This window comes from Psammomys obesus, unplaced genomic scaffold (assembly GCF_907164565.1).
Source record: "Psammomys obesus unplaced genomic scaffold, mPsaObe1.curated_primary_1811, whole genome shotgun sequence".
Classification (NCBI taxonomy): domain Eukaryota; kingdom Metazoa; phylum Chordata; class Mammalia; order Rodentia; family Muridae; genus Psammomys; species Psammomys obesus.
In genome coordinates this window covers 28,367,738-28,385,204 of record NW_026590062.1, presented here as the reverse complement: position 1 = coordinate 28,385,204, position 17,467 = coordinate 28,367,738, and the positions used below count along the sequence as shown (strand labels likewise).

The following is a 17,467-nucleotide window of genomic DNA, read 5'->3' as shown; positions in this document are numbered from 1 at the left end:
ATAAATCTTTCATGGTTCTTAAGAACCACAGTATTCATAGCTGGTGAGGTGGTGCACGCCTTTATCCCAGCATTCGGGAGGCAGAGACAGGCAGATCTTTGTGAGTTTGAGGTCAGCCTAATCTACAAAGTGAGTTCCAGGACATCCAGGCTCTATTACACAGAGAAACCCTATTTCAAAACAAAGCAGACCATAAGCCAAAGGCAAAACAATCAAACAAACAAAAAAAACCAAACAGAAAACAACTCAAAGCTTTCTGCATGTATTGGAGTCAGCATTCCCTCTAAGCCAAGCAATATGGTTAAAAATAACACCAGAACACCAAAACTTTTTTGTTCTAGGGGTGTTACTGACCAAGCAAGTGGCCCCAGCAACCAAGCACACATACAATGGAAAGGCAAAATGCACAGACACCTGGTAGGCTATATATACCTCAGCTGTAAGGTGCTGATTTTTGTACTTCCAACATTTTCTGGCATGATTCATAGAAACAGAAAACAGTTTGACCACATTAGTCTAGGAAGGGCACTCAGGGGCAGGTATCAGCCCACGGATGGTTGCTATGGTATTTTCTTCTTGTCACTCCCCCTTCAAATCTTCTTTACTTCCTGGATTTCTGCCCACTGGGCACAGAAGGTAGGGCCTCAGGGGTAAGACTGAGTTAGGGAGTGGTGGGTAGCCAGAGGCAATTGTGACAGGCTGCAGGTTATTTCTGAGCTTCTCTTCTCAGGAATGACCAAACTCTGACTCACAGAAAGTGCTGTTCACCAGCTTTGCCTCATTATTTCCTCTAGTGTCCATCTCCAGAGTTAAAAACTCCTAGAATTTTAAGCATCATCCTTTGTCATCATCACTACCATTTTTCTCCCCCTGGAAGCTGAGGCCTCAGTACTCTACCTGTCTCTGGCCGCTGTGTGTTCAGAGAATGATTGTGGGCCGTCACGGAGTCAGGGATGTTGCTTTTCACGGAATATCAGGGTGGCTTTGGTGCTTTGGGGTTGGGCAGGGTAGGAAGAACAGCCAGGCCTTTAATTCTTTCCTACTTTTGTCACTGGGCTCTGGGTTCTCCACCACAGAGTGCTGCTGCTGCAGGGGACAGTTTGTTGCTGCAGTGCTGGCGCTGGTAGCTGTGCTTCTATAGTGTGTGAGGCTGAGGATGCTAAATGCCTTGCTCAGTGTTTATATGGGACAAAAAAAAAGAACCATTCCTCTTCCCCTGTATGTCCTGTGGATGCTTTGGAGATGGTTTCTATAGAATGGTTCCGTAGATGGCTTTCATGGTAAAACAAACTTGGCGGTAAATATTGAGAGGTGACTGGTTCCCTCTCCAAGGGAAGCTAGGGATAGAGAGTTGAACAAATGGCTTCAGCAATTATGTTTATTTTCTTATTAGCAGATAGCAGCTAACATTAGGCAGGTCTTACTCCTTCCAGGGCTGGCCAGAACACTTCCCATATGTGTTCTCTGTAGTCCTCCAGTCTCCAAATGAAAATATCAGAACCCACGTCTACATGCAGTGTGACTGGGGCCCAGGGATGCCCAGATGTTTGTCGCAGACCACACTGAGGTTAAAAACAAAAAATTAGATCAGGGATTACATGTGCCAGAGCTGACTTCAGCTTCATAGTTATTCTAAATTGATATAAACTGGTTCCATCTATCTATCTATCTATCTATCTATCTATCTATCTATCTACCTACCTACCTATCTTTCTGTCTGTTTTTTTTTTTTTTTTTTGAGACAGGATTTCTCTGTATAGTGTTGGCTGTCCTGCTTTGTAGAGCAGGCTGGCCTTGTACTCACAGAGATCCACCTTCCTATGCCTCCCTGAGTGCTGGGATTATATGTGTGTGCCACTGTGACAAGAACTATCTATTTTTGCATGAGGACACAGCAATGACTTCTAAACTTTTGCTTTCCTGTGGGAGCAAAAAAATATATTTTTTCCTGTTAAATCCCTAAAAGCCAGTAGAAATAGCTGTGGCAGGGTCTCCAGTACAACCTTAAGACCCCAGAGGCCTCAGTCAGGGCCACACTGGTTGCCTGCTCTCTTTCTTTTCTCCTGCGTTTTTAGACCAGCCCCAGTTTAGTGCAGCAGTATTCCAGCAGGCCCAGGTGTGCTCAGAAGCAAGCGTTCCCAGAGGATGCACCCTGGGGTGCATTTCTTCTCTATTCAGGCTGGGGAGCTTGGCTCAAATCCAAGGTCATGGTCATGGGAATAATAACTCAGCCTTGCTGTTCCTGTCCTGGAATAGTGGACCTTGGTGTTTGAGTAAGAGAAAAAGACATGGTGTGCGTGTGTGTGTGTGTGTGTGTGTGTGTGTGTGTGTGTGTGTTCACGTGCACATGGACTCCCACTCTCACACACTCCCTCTCTAAAAAGACCCTTTCGACTCCCCAGGGACTGGCGGTGATTTTAGCTGTTCCCTGTTCCTGAATGATGAAAGGGAGCCATTATCTTTTTCTTTGCTTGGGTGTCTGTGTTTAATTGCAGGAATATAATAACGACAAATTCTCCCTAGCTCAGACTTTTTATCCCAGCTGCTTTCTCTTTTCTTGTGGACCTAACCTCATCACTGCTACAGCACAGGGTCACTTAGGGTTTAGCATGAGATACACACAGACACAGACAAACACACACACACACACACACACACACACACACACACACACACACACGTTTTCTTTAGAGTTGAAAAAAAAGAAGTGACTCCTCCCCTTGACCCATCATTATGGAGATCAGCTGTGCCCCTCCCGTCTCCCCTAAGCTCCTCTCTTGACTTTACACAGAACCCCCGTGTCTTCATTCTCCAGGGTGTCTGCTTTTTCTCTGGTTATGCAGAAACAAGAGATGGGCACAACACACGAGACCAACAAAAGAGGTTTAGAAGAAAAAAAAAAATCTCCAACCATTCTTGAGACAAAGCAAGACTTATTAAAAACAATTGGAAGGGAGAGCAGAAGAGGGGGTTCTAGCCCCCCGCACAGCCCGTCTCCTGCTTCTAGAGAAGTGTCTTTAAGAAAATGCACCATTGTTAAAACTTTTTTTTCCCCTTTGATGGATTTATTTATAAGGTAGAGAAATATTTTCTTCATAATTGGGTAACTCTTAATAGTAGCAATTGCATATTTATCAGTGTGAGGGGCTGTTATTAATGTAACTGTCAGGCCCAAACACAGTTCTGCATTAAATCCATTTAGTATGTGCATTATTCGGGCTCGAATGTCACCAGGACATCAAAGCCCCGTAGGCATGGAGAGCTCAGTGCCCTGCTGCGGCTGCCGAACAGGCCCTTGATCAATAAATGTAACATGTTAATGCAGAGCAAATAGAATAAAAGATTTCTTTGACAGGACATGAAAAATCACCTTGTGGCAGCTGGCATGTGATGCGTTTCTTGGGGAGACACCAGCAAAGTTGATCTGACAAGTAAAGAGGGGAGATGATGGCTGGAAGGTGCTTTTGTTTCAAACTTCTTTCTTGACCTGTCAGGTTTTGAAGGCGCCTCAATGGCTCTTTTTTGTCATGTGAAAATTGTAGTCTTAGGTAGTTATGAAGCAGTTATCTCTTCTCAGATTGTGAATGCTGCTGTTTAATTGATTCACTTAGCATTTGAAACTGTCACGCATTAATAATTGCGAAATCCTGTAGATACTGCGCACGGAGTGTGTCACGCTTAAATGTGTAGTTATCAGAAAATTAATATCCTTAATGAACCAGTGCTTTCAAACTAACATCGCATGAAATCTCTTTTGCCCTTTCATTTGTGGGAGCCACATTCTCCAGTTTGCGGAGAATCACCTCTCGACAGTTTGCTTTCTTGATGCCCGACAAATGCCAGCTTTGCTGTGGGTACATCGCGTGCTCAATGACAATAAATATAGTAATTATACTGGAGTTAGTAATTAACATAATTGTAGTCAATTACGACAAATACAGTGCAGCGCTAAATAAATGAGAGGGGGAGAAATTAGCAAGCTAATTGATTTGTCTTTACTTGGCTCTCTATTATAAGTGGCAGGGCTGTTTTTCTTGGGGTGGTGTGGAGAGGAGGGGAAATCCCCCACAAGGATTGTTTACAAATAACTGATTTTGTTTTGAAGCCGCTTTGTCTTTTGACTTATTACACTTCACCCCTACTCTGCTTAGCAAGGAGAAAAGAAAGGGAAAAGAGAATTTAAACGCCAAGGGAGCGTTTTGCTAATTTAGCTACATTGAGTTGATCGCTGAGTCTAAGGCAAGACATGACTTACCTTTCCCTGCAGCGTGAGGAGCTACATTTTTTTCCTCTTTTCAGCTATTGCTTTGGTAAAGGAAGCTATTTATTTATTTATTTATTTATTTATTTATTTATTTATTTATTTATTTATTTAGTGTGTGGGTCCTCAGACTGTGCCAGCAGCGGTACCAGCAGTGTCGTGCTTTGTGGGTTATACACTTTGGGAGGGATTGTATGTGTGTGCTGATTTGATCAATCTAAAGCTTTGGCTTGGGGGAAGAAACAAGCTCCTTTTGCTTGGTTCAGTCTCCCCTCCGTCTTGGTTACCTTTTTCCTTAGGTAGCTATGGAAGTGATAGAAGAAAAGACTTGGCCCGGATTGTTGGAGAGGGCAGAGAGGGGCTCAGCCTGGGCCCCCTGCTCGTGTTTTCTTCTTTGTTCCACTTCAGGGTTGCTGGAAAGTTTGTGCTGGGGTCTCAATGCCCATTTATGTCAAGCTGGTTTATTCTGCGCTGCCGGGAGCCCTGGTTAATGGTGTTTATCGAGTGCCTCTGTTCTTTGTTCACCTTCCGAATGTGACTGCTGTTCATGCCACTCAGGGTTCACACTGCTCAGGGAGAAACCGTGCATGTTTGGAGACTCGGGGTCACGTCGCAGCCCTGTTTTTTCTCACAAGTTTTAGACACATTTTTTCCACCCTTTTGCCTCTTGTCACATGATGAGGGTTAATAACCAGAACCTTTGCAGGATTACATGCTAAAAGTCTTGCCTCAGCTTACCTGAGAAAAATTGAATGCTTTTAGAATATGATTTAAAAAAATTGGAAAAAAAAGCATTTTTCCATCTTATCTACTTCCGGTATTTCTCTGAAAAGTCAGTAGTCTGACAGAACAGAGATTTGTTGGGGCTCTTCCTGAAGAAGAAGAGCCCCAAGAAGAGAGCTCTCCTCTACTGGGGAGCTCTCTGGCCTGACACAAAGGGAGCTGAGGGTGGAGTTTTCACATCGCACAGCGCATGGGCTAAAGCAGGACCTGGCAGAGAGCTGGCCTTTCCGGATGCCCTGAAAGGCTGTCATGTCTGTGAACATCAGTCTGTGCCCAGACACGGGTTGGTGTGGTCATCCTTCATGTGTGTTTCATGTGGAAATCAATTTCTGATATCAAATATTTATATGCAAGAGGTCATTTAAATTATTTACGGTATTCAGAGAAAATGGTTTCCCCATGAGGCCTCAAATTATTTTAATAAATGTGTGGGACCTTTTTAAGGGGAAAATGCTTTGGTAATTGGGAGGGGTGTGAAAGAGACTTGGATTTTCAGCCTGATGTAGTTAGAGAGGGTCTAGAGAAAACGGGAAGATTCATTCTGGCAGCTTTTTACCCAGAAGAGTTAAATCACGATAGGGTGATACACCTGCTCTTCTGTGGCGGCCTGTGAAAAGCGGCAGGAGCGTGGTCACAGGGAGAAGGAGAATGAAGGAATATCTGAAGAAAGCCAGCCTCTGACCAAACCGTGCTCCTGTGTCTTGACCTGGCTGCTGGTTTCTACAGTCTGTTCACACTTGAATGACACTTAGATGTTTAGCAGAAATACCCAGGATGATGGCAGAGGAAGCCATTTTGTCTTTATTACTGCCACATGAAAGCTGGGCTAATTAGAGATAGCTTCATTTGGCTCTCTGGTTGCTTAAGAAATAATAGCATAAGGGATTGTTTTGATTTTGATGTGTTCTTTTAACATAAAAAACGGTGTGCAAAAGTTCCATCACCTCCTCCTCAAGACCCTATTCTGTTTCTCTTCCACACACACACACTCTCTTAGAGGCTAAAGCCCCAGAGTTGTGAAAGTTTTGCTTTTTAGAAGTCCCAATTTTTGTTTTTGGTGTTGCTTGTTTTATTTTATTTATTTTCTTCTTTTATCATTTGTTAGGCACTGTCTCTGTGGCTGAATCCTTACAGAATGTGTCTGTGGGGCCGATAGTGTGGAGGGCAAGGGAATGGGCAGGTGGAAACCTTACTGTCTCTTGTCTTCTGAGAAGCTATGTGGGTATGCATCTGCCCACTGGCATGCTAGTCTTTGAGGGAACTACGTTAGAGAATTTATTCCAGTGTTATGTCCTTCAGAGTATCTTGATTGTCCCCTCTAAATGTATCAGCCCCCCTTGTAAGAGCAGAAGGTGGCCCAGGAGTCAGGAAAGGGACGTGGGAGGCAGATGTCTGCCTCTGTGCTGACAGTGGAACAGAAGGTCCTGGCTGGCTCACTGTTGTGAATGCTTCTCAAATACCTGAGCTGGATCAACATCACAGAAAACTGGCTGTCCCGCCCACCACAAGTGGAAATAGCAAACCATTATCCTGACTTCCATTGCTGGAGCTGGGCTTTAGTGAAGAAGATTCGGCCTCTCATGGGTTTAGAGAAATGGAGTCTGGCTCCCCAAAGCACTGTCTACTTTCCTCCTCTGGGGAGCACTGGACTTGCCCCAGCCTGTGGCATGCAGCTTTAGAAGAGTGACTAGAGAGATGAATTCAACTGTATACTTTTAAGTTTGTTTTATCTTTTTCTTTCTAGCTGGAGGTGGAAGTCAGCCTGGGACCTGCTAATGTTTAGAGGCTGCCAGCAGGATTACAGTTGTCTTTCTAGCTGCCATGGCCATTTGCATCCCTCTATGCAAGAGCCTGTGGGTAGGCTTTCTCCAAGATGTTGGTTCATGCAGCCTTGACAACAGATACAATACTTGATGAAGTACCTGTGGGCACTGCTCAGGATATCATGACTTCTTCAGAGCTGTCTGTCCTCAGAGGCCAAGAGGGGGACCTCTGTGGTTTTCCACATGCTCATTATCCATACCTAGATACCATTGTAGACTCTCAGACAGTGGGAGACAGGGATCTTGTGAAGGCTCCGGTACAGGGTTCCTGGGCAGCTGCAACTTAACAGATGGGATGTTTTCTCCTCTCAAAGCTTAGATGTTCAATGTGGAGATAAGATGATTCAAGTGGAACGGATAAAGACAACTTTAGTAATGGTTATGTTCTTCCCCAGGGAACCTGGAAAACCTTAGAATTTCCTCTGTTGATGTCACCAGTTTGTTGTCACTGAGTTAATAAACAGAAGTGAGGGGCTGCAAGTCTGGGCATGGTGCCAGGAAGGCAGGAAGAGCAGGTGAATGAACCAAGTGAGCTCCAGGAGGCACCCATGAGAGTGTCCTGATGTACACACAGGATTATCCAGCCCAGGTAAATGAGGTAGCCTCAGGTAGATGCTGGTGCCCAGGATGTCCGCTGAAGGGTGGACTCTGGCGAGGGAAACTTTGGTGGGATGGTAAGACGCTGAGCTTTGTACTTTCTGGGGTTGGTTAGGGCACAGGAAGAGCCAGATGGAGAGCAGCGAGCACTGCTGTCTGCATGGGAAGACATATCTCCCATTCCGTGCAGAGTAGGGGTAGTTGTGGGTGTAGAGGTTGGCAGTGTGAGACTCTTGGGGAGGCTAGTCAGGTAAGGAGGGACTAGGGGAGTTACAGGTTCCCCTTCTAAAGCCATCACTGTGGAGTTACAGGCACGAGGTGGGAGAGAAGGCACCTCGAGTTGAAGGGCAGACCATTCGCAGGCTGAGCAAGGACTGAGCGTCCACCGTGACATGCAAACATGGCAATTATGCTGTTAGAAGGGTCACAGCTAATGGAGTTATTCTATGACTTGAGCCACAGCATGCAAGGCCTCTTTGTACCCTGCAATGCCCTGTGGGCTGGCCCTGTGCTCCTGCAGAAGGGGAGAAGCTAGACTTTCAGAAATTATGTTCTTTATCCTTCTTCAGTCTGCCAGTCTCCTCTGGGGAAGTTTTCACCTCAATGGTTCTGCCCATGGCCTGGGGCTCCTGTAAGAATTTCATCATGTATTGAAATACAAGCTTTTCAGGATTGGGTAGCAACTTCTTTTTCCCTAGATAAGGTTATGCTCATGATAGTTTGGAACACATGGCCTTCTGGGAATTTATTTGACTAAGTAGATTTTACCGTACTTTAGAAGTAACATGCCATTCATCTATCGGCCTCCCCTGACTACTTTCTTTATATTTATGGAGAGTAAGAGCCATGACTTCACAGTTGAGACATGAGTGAAAACGGGCAGTGGTCAAATGACTTTCCCACGAACAGATGGCTGGTCAGTGGAAATGTAGCTTTGTCCAACAGCTGAGTTGGCTGCTCTACCCTGCTACACAGACTCAGCTTGACTGCTCTTTCTTGTCTTCAAGCTCCTTTGCTGGCAAACTGGTGTAGCTTGGTGACACATAGAGGAGAATCCTGTCTTGTAAGACTTTGAAAAGAAGACCCCACCCTCACTCCACAAAGGCTGTTGCTGTTTTGTTTTCTTCCAAAACCCTTATGTTTGACTTTATTTCCCCCCCTCCAAGAGGCAATAAAAATTCTAGGCTGTGAGTGCTGGAATACCTCAGAGAGATAGCAGGTGAGGTTCCAGACTGCTGCAATAAAGTGAGTCACAAAAAGCTTTTGGTGTCCCAGTGCATGTAACAGTTCTGTTTACAGTGCGCTGCAGTTTGTTGAGTGTCTAACAGCGTCGTGTCTAAGAAAGCACACACCTAATTAAGAAATACTTTACTGCTAAAAACGCTAAGGGTTATCTGAGCGGGTAGGAAATCTGGTGCTGACGGGCTTCTGTGCTGTGAGGTGCAACAAAGTACAGCTCGGTGAAGTGAGGTACTCTTGATTTTAAAAGTCTGCCTAGAATACGGATGGATTACTTTTATTGTCTTACTTCTTCATGGACCTCTGGGATCCTATCTGGTTCCATCTCTGGTATGTTTTGGTTCTGTTCTTGATTGTGTTCATCTGGACAATGCTTAAGAGCCCAAGTCTCAGTTGTCTCAAAGTTGTTCGTCGGTTGTCTCGCTCCTCAGGGTCACTTTCGGTTGCACAGGTGGTTCGATGCTGGTAAGTCTCCAAGCTGTAGTGACCCCAAGGCACTCCTGACTGTGGTTTTGCTTTTAAGTGAGAACCTGAACTCTTGCCTAGCTTATAGTTGGGAGTTACTGTCAGAGACCGGGAAGCCAGGGGCTCTCAGGCTGGGGGATGGGATGGTGGAAGAGCAAGGAGGCTACTGGAGAAGACATTGTAGGGCACTCTTCTGTACCCATGACAAGTTCTCTGTGAGCTGCCGAAGAAGCCAGTTAATCCTCACTCATTTTCCAGGTGGGGATGGTGGTGCTGGAATGTCTGAGGATCTAATGTGAAATGTGAGTTTTAGACTCACAGAAGATGTCCTGGCAGAACGCATAATCCCAAAATACTTTTGTCACTTTTGATTCTTTTGTTTGGCAGCAGAATTATCTTTAGGGTTCTGTGGCAGCGAAAGGTTTGCAAAAGCGAGGCTCAGACTGTAAAGCATTGGGTCTGAATGCCCAGGTTTTGGGGATACAGCTCAGTGGCAGCATGCTTACCTAGCATGGCTGAGGCCTTTGATTTGATCCCCCACAGTCTAAAACAAGACTGAATGGCCACACTTTCTTTGGGCAAGGACAACAGAGAGAACTTTGCCCAATTTAATTTTGTTTTAAGGGGGGGAGCAGGGTTGGAAGGAAGCAAATCTTCATTAGAGCACACTAAGCATCATTATTATTAGTCTCCATGGAATATCAAGTGGGGCCGTGCACGGTGGGGCACACCTGCCGTCCTGGCACTCACACTGTGAGGCAGGAAGTCCTTGTGTTGAGAGTCAACTTGGGATACATAGTGAGACCCTGTTGCAGCCCTCCAAAGGAATATTAAGTGTTAAATAGGATATAGCAAGACATTAAGAAAGCCAAACGCCAGAGTCAAATTCCATTTTATTTAATGAATTCCTGTGACTTATTGTTTGTAGGAGATGGGAAGGAAAGGGTTCCTCCAGCCCAAGCCGGGAGGAAGTAGCTCGGCTGTGCAGAGGGGTGACAACCCATGGTCCCTGTAGCTCAGGAGACTGGGATGGAAAGATCACATGAGCCCGGGAGTTCAAGACAAGCCATCACGGTGCAGTGAGGCTCCCATCCTCCCAGGAAAAAAAAAGGCAGTCAGTTCTCCTCTTCCCTATGGGAAAGCTGGTCCTGAAGCTCAGCTACAGTCCATGGGTGGGGCTGTAGGTAGGAGCCTTGGGTGAGAAAAGTCCTCCCCAGTATAAGTTCATAGCTGCAAGTAAATTTGAAGAAACTATAAACATCATAGTGCTTATTTTATGCAAATATGAAAATTCAGAAAAAAAGACACAAGGAAATTAAAAACAACCCACAGTCTTGTTATAGAATAAGAATCTCTACTCACATTTGACTATATATAAAGTTTCACAAAAGTGGGATTTGACCATTGACAACGTCTTGCAGCCTAAATTTTCTTTTCTTTTTTCTTTTTTTTTGGTTCCACGTGGGAAGTTTATTAAGGGAAGGGGGAAGGGGTCACAGAGACCATCTCTGGGTAGGGCAAGAGAGCCTAAATTTTCTTTTAATGTTTTATAAAGTTTGCTTTTCATGTATTCTTTTTACTGACAACATAATTTTCTTTTCATATAACTGTGCCAGTTTGTTATTATTCGTTATCATATTATTTGATATATATATTGATATATATGCATTTTACTACTTTTCGGTTTGGTAAGAAATTCTCTAGGGGCCTTCAAGATAGCTCAGCAGATAGAGGTGCTGGCCAGCAAGCCTGATCATGAGTTTGATCCCTGTACTTGAGTTGTGGAAGGAGAGAATCAGTTTGGTTCTCTGACCTCCAAAACTGCAACATGGCATGTGCATGAGTACACGCACACACGCACGCACGCGCACACACACACACACACACACACACACACACACACACACACACACACTAGAGGTAACTTGTTAAAGAATGAGATCACTGAACTAATCATTATTTAAACAAAGCTTCCATGCACCCTGTAGGGAAACAAATCTATTTTCTTACTATATATCACTAGGTTTATGGCTGAGGCCCTTGTAAGTGAAAAGCACACAAATTTATGTAATATACAGGATGTAATTTTATTTTTTAATAATTTATTTTATTTTATGTGCATTTATGTCTTTGCCTGCTTGTATGTTTGTGTGAGGGTATCAAGTCTTAGAGTTATAGACAGTTGTGAGCTGCCATGTGGGTGCTGGGAATTGAACCCTGGTCCTCTGGAAGAGCATTCAGTGCTCTTAACCTCTGAGCTATCTCTCCAGTGCTGAATATAATTTTATTATGTTAATGTAAGTACACAACAAGGAGATGCTCGGAATTGAAAACATAAAGAGGCAGGAAAAGCTGTGTACATTTTTGCTAAAGTTGATGGGAAAACGGACAGTTGTGGAAAGTTGTGATTGGATATCACAGCATGATGACGGAAGCCGTGAACCTGGCAGAGGACTTGGTAAAGTCTATGCAGAGCAGATTCTTCTGTGTCTAGTATCTTTGCTTTTTTTTTTTTCCCCCATTTTTGAGACAGGGTCTCACTATTTAGCCCTGGATGTCCTAGAACTCACTATGTAGACCAGGATGACCTTGAACTCCCAGAGATCCACCTGCCTCTGCCAGTGCTGGGATTAAAGGTGTGCACCATCACTCTGGCTTGTGTCGAGTATATTTTATTATAATTTATTTAATTTCATTTTCTGTGCCATAGTGTGAAGGTGTCAGATCCCTTGGAATTGCCATTACAGACAGTTGTGAGCTGCCATCTGGGTGCTGGGAATTGAACCATGGTCGTTTGGAAGAGCAGACAGTGCTCTTAACCACTGAGCTATCTCTTCAGCCAGTGTTGGGTATCTTCAGCAATGAGGATGCTCCTTTTCTTCATGTGTAGAGTGAGTGAGTGTCTCTCAGGTGAGGACCTGGAGATGTGCTTAGGGAAGCTGAGTTGGATCTTCCCGATTGTGCTGTCTGACCATCTTTTGAGAGGCAGTTTTTAGAGCAGGGTGCTCTTCACCCCTACCTCCTTTCTCACCACCCTCCTGTCTCTCTTACAGAGTGTCCAGGATTTGGAGTTTTCTCTTACTACTGGAGATGGAGAGGAATTGCCATACGGAGCCTCCATGGGCTCCATGGCTATGAGCATCTTGGCCTAAGTCTGTCTATGGTCCTCTTTATTTTCTCAGTGCTTGTATGCACTCAGCTCAACTTGCAAATCTGCAGAAGGCCTTGCAGAGGGGAACACTGCTTGCTGGAAGCCTGGCTCTCTTCTCTCTTCTCTGTGCCTGGCTCTCTTCACACAGTGCCATTGGCTACTTCTGGGATAGGACGCTCCTGAGGGGCTTTCTGTGCAGGCCTTTGCCAGGAAGGGTATGGGGTAGGGCCCTGCAAGACTTCCAGGCTGGCTCTGTGTGTGCAGATCCAACGTTTTAAGCATACCTACATTTACCTGCACCCGGCAATCGTTTTGCATTTTAATGACAAATCAAGTACGCTAACTTGCATTTGAAACGAAAGTGCCTTAAATGTCTCTGGCTGTCAGAATGAGATGTTAGGAGCTTGATGAAAAGCGAACAAAGAAGACAAAGTATGAAGCCTGGATACAGTGCAAAATGAAATAAAACCTTGTATGGCCTGTCAGGGGTGTCAGTTGATATTCATATCTAAAGCACATTATAGCATTACTTTGCAGCTCACAGCTTACTCCTCTGTCTTGTTTAATTCATCACATTCGAGCCCACATCTTTTAAGTCTCGTGTGTCAACAATGGAAGAAATCTGTTAATTGACAAATGAGTGTCACAAATGTGAATTGGTGCCTTTACATCAGCGGCAGGTGTAGTCTCTTTTGTTTTTTGTTGGATCTATTATTGGCATAAGCCAGTGTAAGACATCTGTCTTTGTCGGAATGAGAAATGACAGGCCTTCTTGGCTGTCATTGTCTTAGCGCGTGCTCATTCTGTGAGATACTGTATAAAGATAAAATGTCAGTTAAAAGAATATGAAAAACTATCTGGAGGAAGTCCTTAAATTACTCAGAAAGGGGATCCGGGAATTGGGGCTGGAATTGAAATCCGAGTGTTTCACTTTGCATCTATCACACCTATTTAAAAATAATATTTCCTGAGTAACAGGATGAAGTGATCCAGCATTTAGGGAAGCGTTATGTTGTGCTGGTATAATTAGCTTGATGAGGTTAGGAGAAAACTCTTCCTCCACAAGACAGGAATTTATTTATTATAAGGTCACCTCTCCAACAAGCACAGAATTGCCTCAATGCAAACATTCCAGGTAGGATCCTGGGCACTGATTTGCATGGATTTTGAGCTATTGAAATTGTTCTGCTCCAATTTCTTTTTCAGTTATCTTCCTATCTCAGACTGATGAGAAGCATAATGGGATGGAAAGCACAGTTGTAGAGTGACAAGACAGCGAGCAGGGAGAGACCTGTGTGTGTTGTCAAGCTCCTGGCATGCTGGGAGATGCGTTCAGGTCTGGACGCCCGAGGCTCTGTGGATGGCCCCCATGAGCACTGCTCAGAGGAGGTAGCAGCTCTGATGATGGGAAACCATTCTTCTCTCTGTACTTCAGCAGCCTCTGGATAGGCTGGATATTAGGGGCCGTGAGGGCAAGGGGACTTCAGTGAGGCATAACCTGGTCAAGCATGGACAGTCTCTAGGGAGGGCTGCCCAAACCTGAGCATGTCCTCAGGTCACCCATACTATGTGTCAGATGGAGTGGGTCTGCGGTTAGCTGGGACCCTCTACTTGTCTCATAGGTTCTTCCTTAGTGTTTACCAGCTGCTCAGCAGACCTTCAAGAATCAGTGTTGAGTCCCTCCTTCCCACAGGCTGTGAGGTACTCCCTAGACACGACAGGGTTCTGAGAAAGGGGAAGTGTGGACTGGACTGTCCCAGATGGCTTCAAGAAATTATTGTGGGTGGAGTAGATCCCAAATCTGTAATCTTGCTGGAAGCTGGTGGGTCCTGGGAGGACCTTTCCCAGGAAGGGAAAAGATGTGGGGCCTCAAGGCCAGGCTTTCCCGTCCCTTTCCTTCTCCTGCAGCTAGTTGTGACTCAGTACAGAGCTTACCTCTTTCAAGTCATGAGAGTTCACAGTGAGCTAGGGAGTGATTGGGAGGATAAAGCTGATGTTTTTCTTGGGAAACTCTGGAAAGCCGGTTCTCTTTCTCCACTTTCCTCTCCCTCCCCTCACTGTCCCCTGCTTTCCCTGCAGAGTCAATGTGTGGCAGACATTTTCTGGCTGACCCTCAAATGCTCTGTTTTGGAGGAGATTTTTAAATTTGCTTTTTAAATTAAAACAAGGCTTACCTGATGCTGGCAAGGCAGGCCAGAGAGAAAGGGAGGGAAACAGCCCTTCTAAAAGAGTGTACGTAAGCTGAACCAAAAGCTTTTCTTCATAAACCAGGCTGCTTTTTGCCACATTGAGAGGGGGCTGTTTTGTTTCATTGGAAGCACATACTTCAGAGAAGCAGGGTACCAGAGCACAGAGAGTAGAGATGTGTGGCTGCACACATCGCCTAGTCACCTTCTAAAAATGGGCAAGGCACGCACGTCTACCTTGTGTTTATCTACACACACATCTGTGTGCACAGACGCAGGCCAGACCCGAGTGCAGGCGCCCTTTGCCGAGCATACTGAAGGACATCAGAAGACCATTCTCCGGGTCCTCTTTCTGTTTCTTCACTGCCAGCTGTCACAGAGAGTCTGAAACAGACATACAATTTATTGGGTAGTGTTTAGAAACCTGTCGGTGGTAACGACTGTAGCTCTGATTTCAATTAACACCCACTAAATTTAGACGAACTCAGCGCATGTGTGGACCTGTTGAATGCGCTTTGCATCACATTGAAAAAAAAAAATCTGTAGTGGTCATATTTTAGAAAAAAAAAAAAAAAAAAAAAAAAAAGGCAGTATATGGCCAAGTGGTTTTTCTGTCCTTTCCTCGACCTGGCAGACCCTCTGGGAAATGCAGGCTTTGAGTGTCTGGTTGGGGTGTTTGTAAAACAGCCTTGCAGTTGCAGAGAGCGCAGCTGAAGTTTTAGCGTCCAACCTGGCTTACTGAAATACTACCTTGCAGTTCATAATTCACCATTTCTCACGCCTTGCTCACCCCCTTTCCTGGCTATTTGGGTGAAAACAGCTGGGGAAGGGCCACATTTTATGATTAAGGCACTAAAAGATTAGCTGTAGGCGCTGCCCCATCTCTGGGGCTATGGAACTCTGGTTGCTGACAGCATATCTGTTTTGAATCGGACTCAGATTAAAGTGAGTGAAAATCATTTGGGGGCTGAGGGCTCAAAAGGTCACACATGTAATGAATTGTGGGTGCTTGCCAGGCTTCCCAGGCGAGAACCGTAAGCAATTATTAAATGCCATTGTGCGTCAGGAAGGGTTGGTTGGTGGTGACTTTGAAGCCTTCCAGAAGGGAGCCTGGGAGATTGCATGGAGTGGTAATGAGGCCTTCACCGGAGGGACGGTGGGGGTGCCGCAGCTTTATTTGGGGAGGAACCTTTTATTCCTCTCTCATCTTTGGTTTGCTCCTGTCTGCCCCAATGGAAGCAGCAGCTGTGCAGGAATGGGTTTTGAGGGTGGGGTGGGGTTGATGGTTCCTTTCTCCTTTGTTTGGGTGAATCTGTTCCGTGGCTTCCTGCTGTGGGGGCAGGTGGTTTTGCCCCAGCCTTGAGCTGTTCTGCAAACATCAACACACACATTTATCAACTACTTCTGAGGCCATCTGAACTTACCCTGGCCATCTGGGCAGCAGTGAGGGACTGATAAACGTCTGAAGGTCATTCTCTCTTGCGGGTAAAGAGCTATAGTGGCCTTGGTTGAATAAGGCTGTGTCCACTTTCTGTCCCCTCTTGTTTTTCCTCTCAGGTAGGGTGGGCCTGTGCTGTGAAAAGCTTCCAGAAAGTTCTATCAGAGAAAGGAGCCACTCTCCCACTGAATGACTCCTTTGTTCCACTTAGAAGCCACTCTCTCAGGACTCCCCTCATTTAGCTTGTGAAAAACCTTGACATAAATCTCAGACAACGAAAGGAGGGGTAAGAGGCTGTAGACTGAAACGACTCCCTTTGGTTGGTTACTGTGTTCGTTCTTCTGGTGCCTGGATCAGTTTACCCACTGGTTACTAAATACTTGCTGTGTGCCAAGTGAGGGGCCTGGCAGGGATGATACAACAATAGCTCACTTCCCAAGAGAGGTACCCATGTCGGAACAGGTGACAACCCAGGGAAAGGATGGAATGCCCACCCATCCAGGGAGGTGGGGGAAGGCTTCCTGGAGTGGGTGTATTTCAGAGTTGAACCTGGAAAGAGGATCAGGGTAGGCCAGTTGGGGGAATGAGACTGAGCCTGTCGGCCGAAAGGAAGCCAGAGGAATGGCAGAGAAGGGTGAGAAAGCCAGAACCAGGGCTGTGCGTGGCCTGGTAGGTAACCTTTCCATTGGTCATGTCTTTGCCCTCTCCACAACCTTTCTTTTCAGTGTTTTGAGACACGGTCTCATGTAGCAAAGGCTGTTCTGGAGTTTCTATGTATCTGAACCTGACCTCCAGTGCCCCGTTCTTCAGTATCTACCTTCCAAATGCTGGAATTACAGATGTACAATACCATACCTGGTGCTTCACTTGTCTTTTGGCCCCTAGCACTCTGGCTTGTTCAGTAACACACCCAGTGTCTCAAGTGTCTTAGTTACTGTCTCAGATTCTCAGGATGGTCCACAGCAGTCTTCTGCTTTCTTTAGTTTCTGTTCATCAAACCTCTTCATTCTTCTGTATTTCCTTCATAAGTTTCTCCCATCTTTGAATGGGGGTCAGTCAGGGTGATGAAGAAGAGAGAGGGAACAGAGGACACCAGACACCAGCTGATCCCTGACAGGTGTATAATGTTATAGATGCCCTGTAGGCAGGCTTGTGAGTGGCAGACATCAAAATTGCAAGCTCTTCATCTACCCTAGTTCCCTATTGCTGTTACCTTACTGTCTTCTTCACTCCTTACTGAGGACCCTCGACTCATTCAGGCTTGGTGCAAATGGCTGATAAAGAAGTAAAATTAAAAGTAAGGAACATCTCCAAACTTCTGGTGACAATCCTGCTCTGAATGCTTAAATATCAGTCATCTCGGGCCCAGCAAAAGGGTTTGCTTTTAGGGGAGAGGTGGGAGGAGACTTAGGTACCCCTTATCATCTCAAAGGTCTTCACATAAATGCTAGTCACTCTCTATCATTTGAAAGATCCTTTGTTTTCTGTTGTCTGTAGTTAACCAGACTCTCTTTTGGGCCTGTG

The 17,467-nt window shown here is 45.4% G+C and overlaps 1 protein-coding gene across 1 annotated transcript in view; it reads left to right on the top strand.

The window, feature by feature from the left end:
- The window catches only part of Lrmda (leucine rich melanocyte differentiation associated), a 1,023,325-nt gene that overhangs the window by 22,349 nt on the left and 983,509 nt on the right, over positions 1-17,467 (top strand). The window lies entirely within an intron of this gene.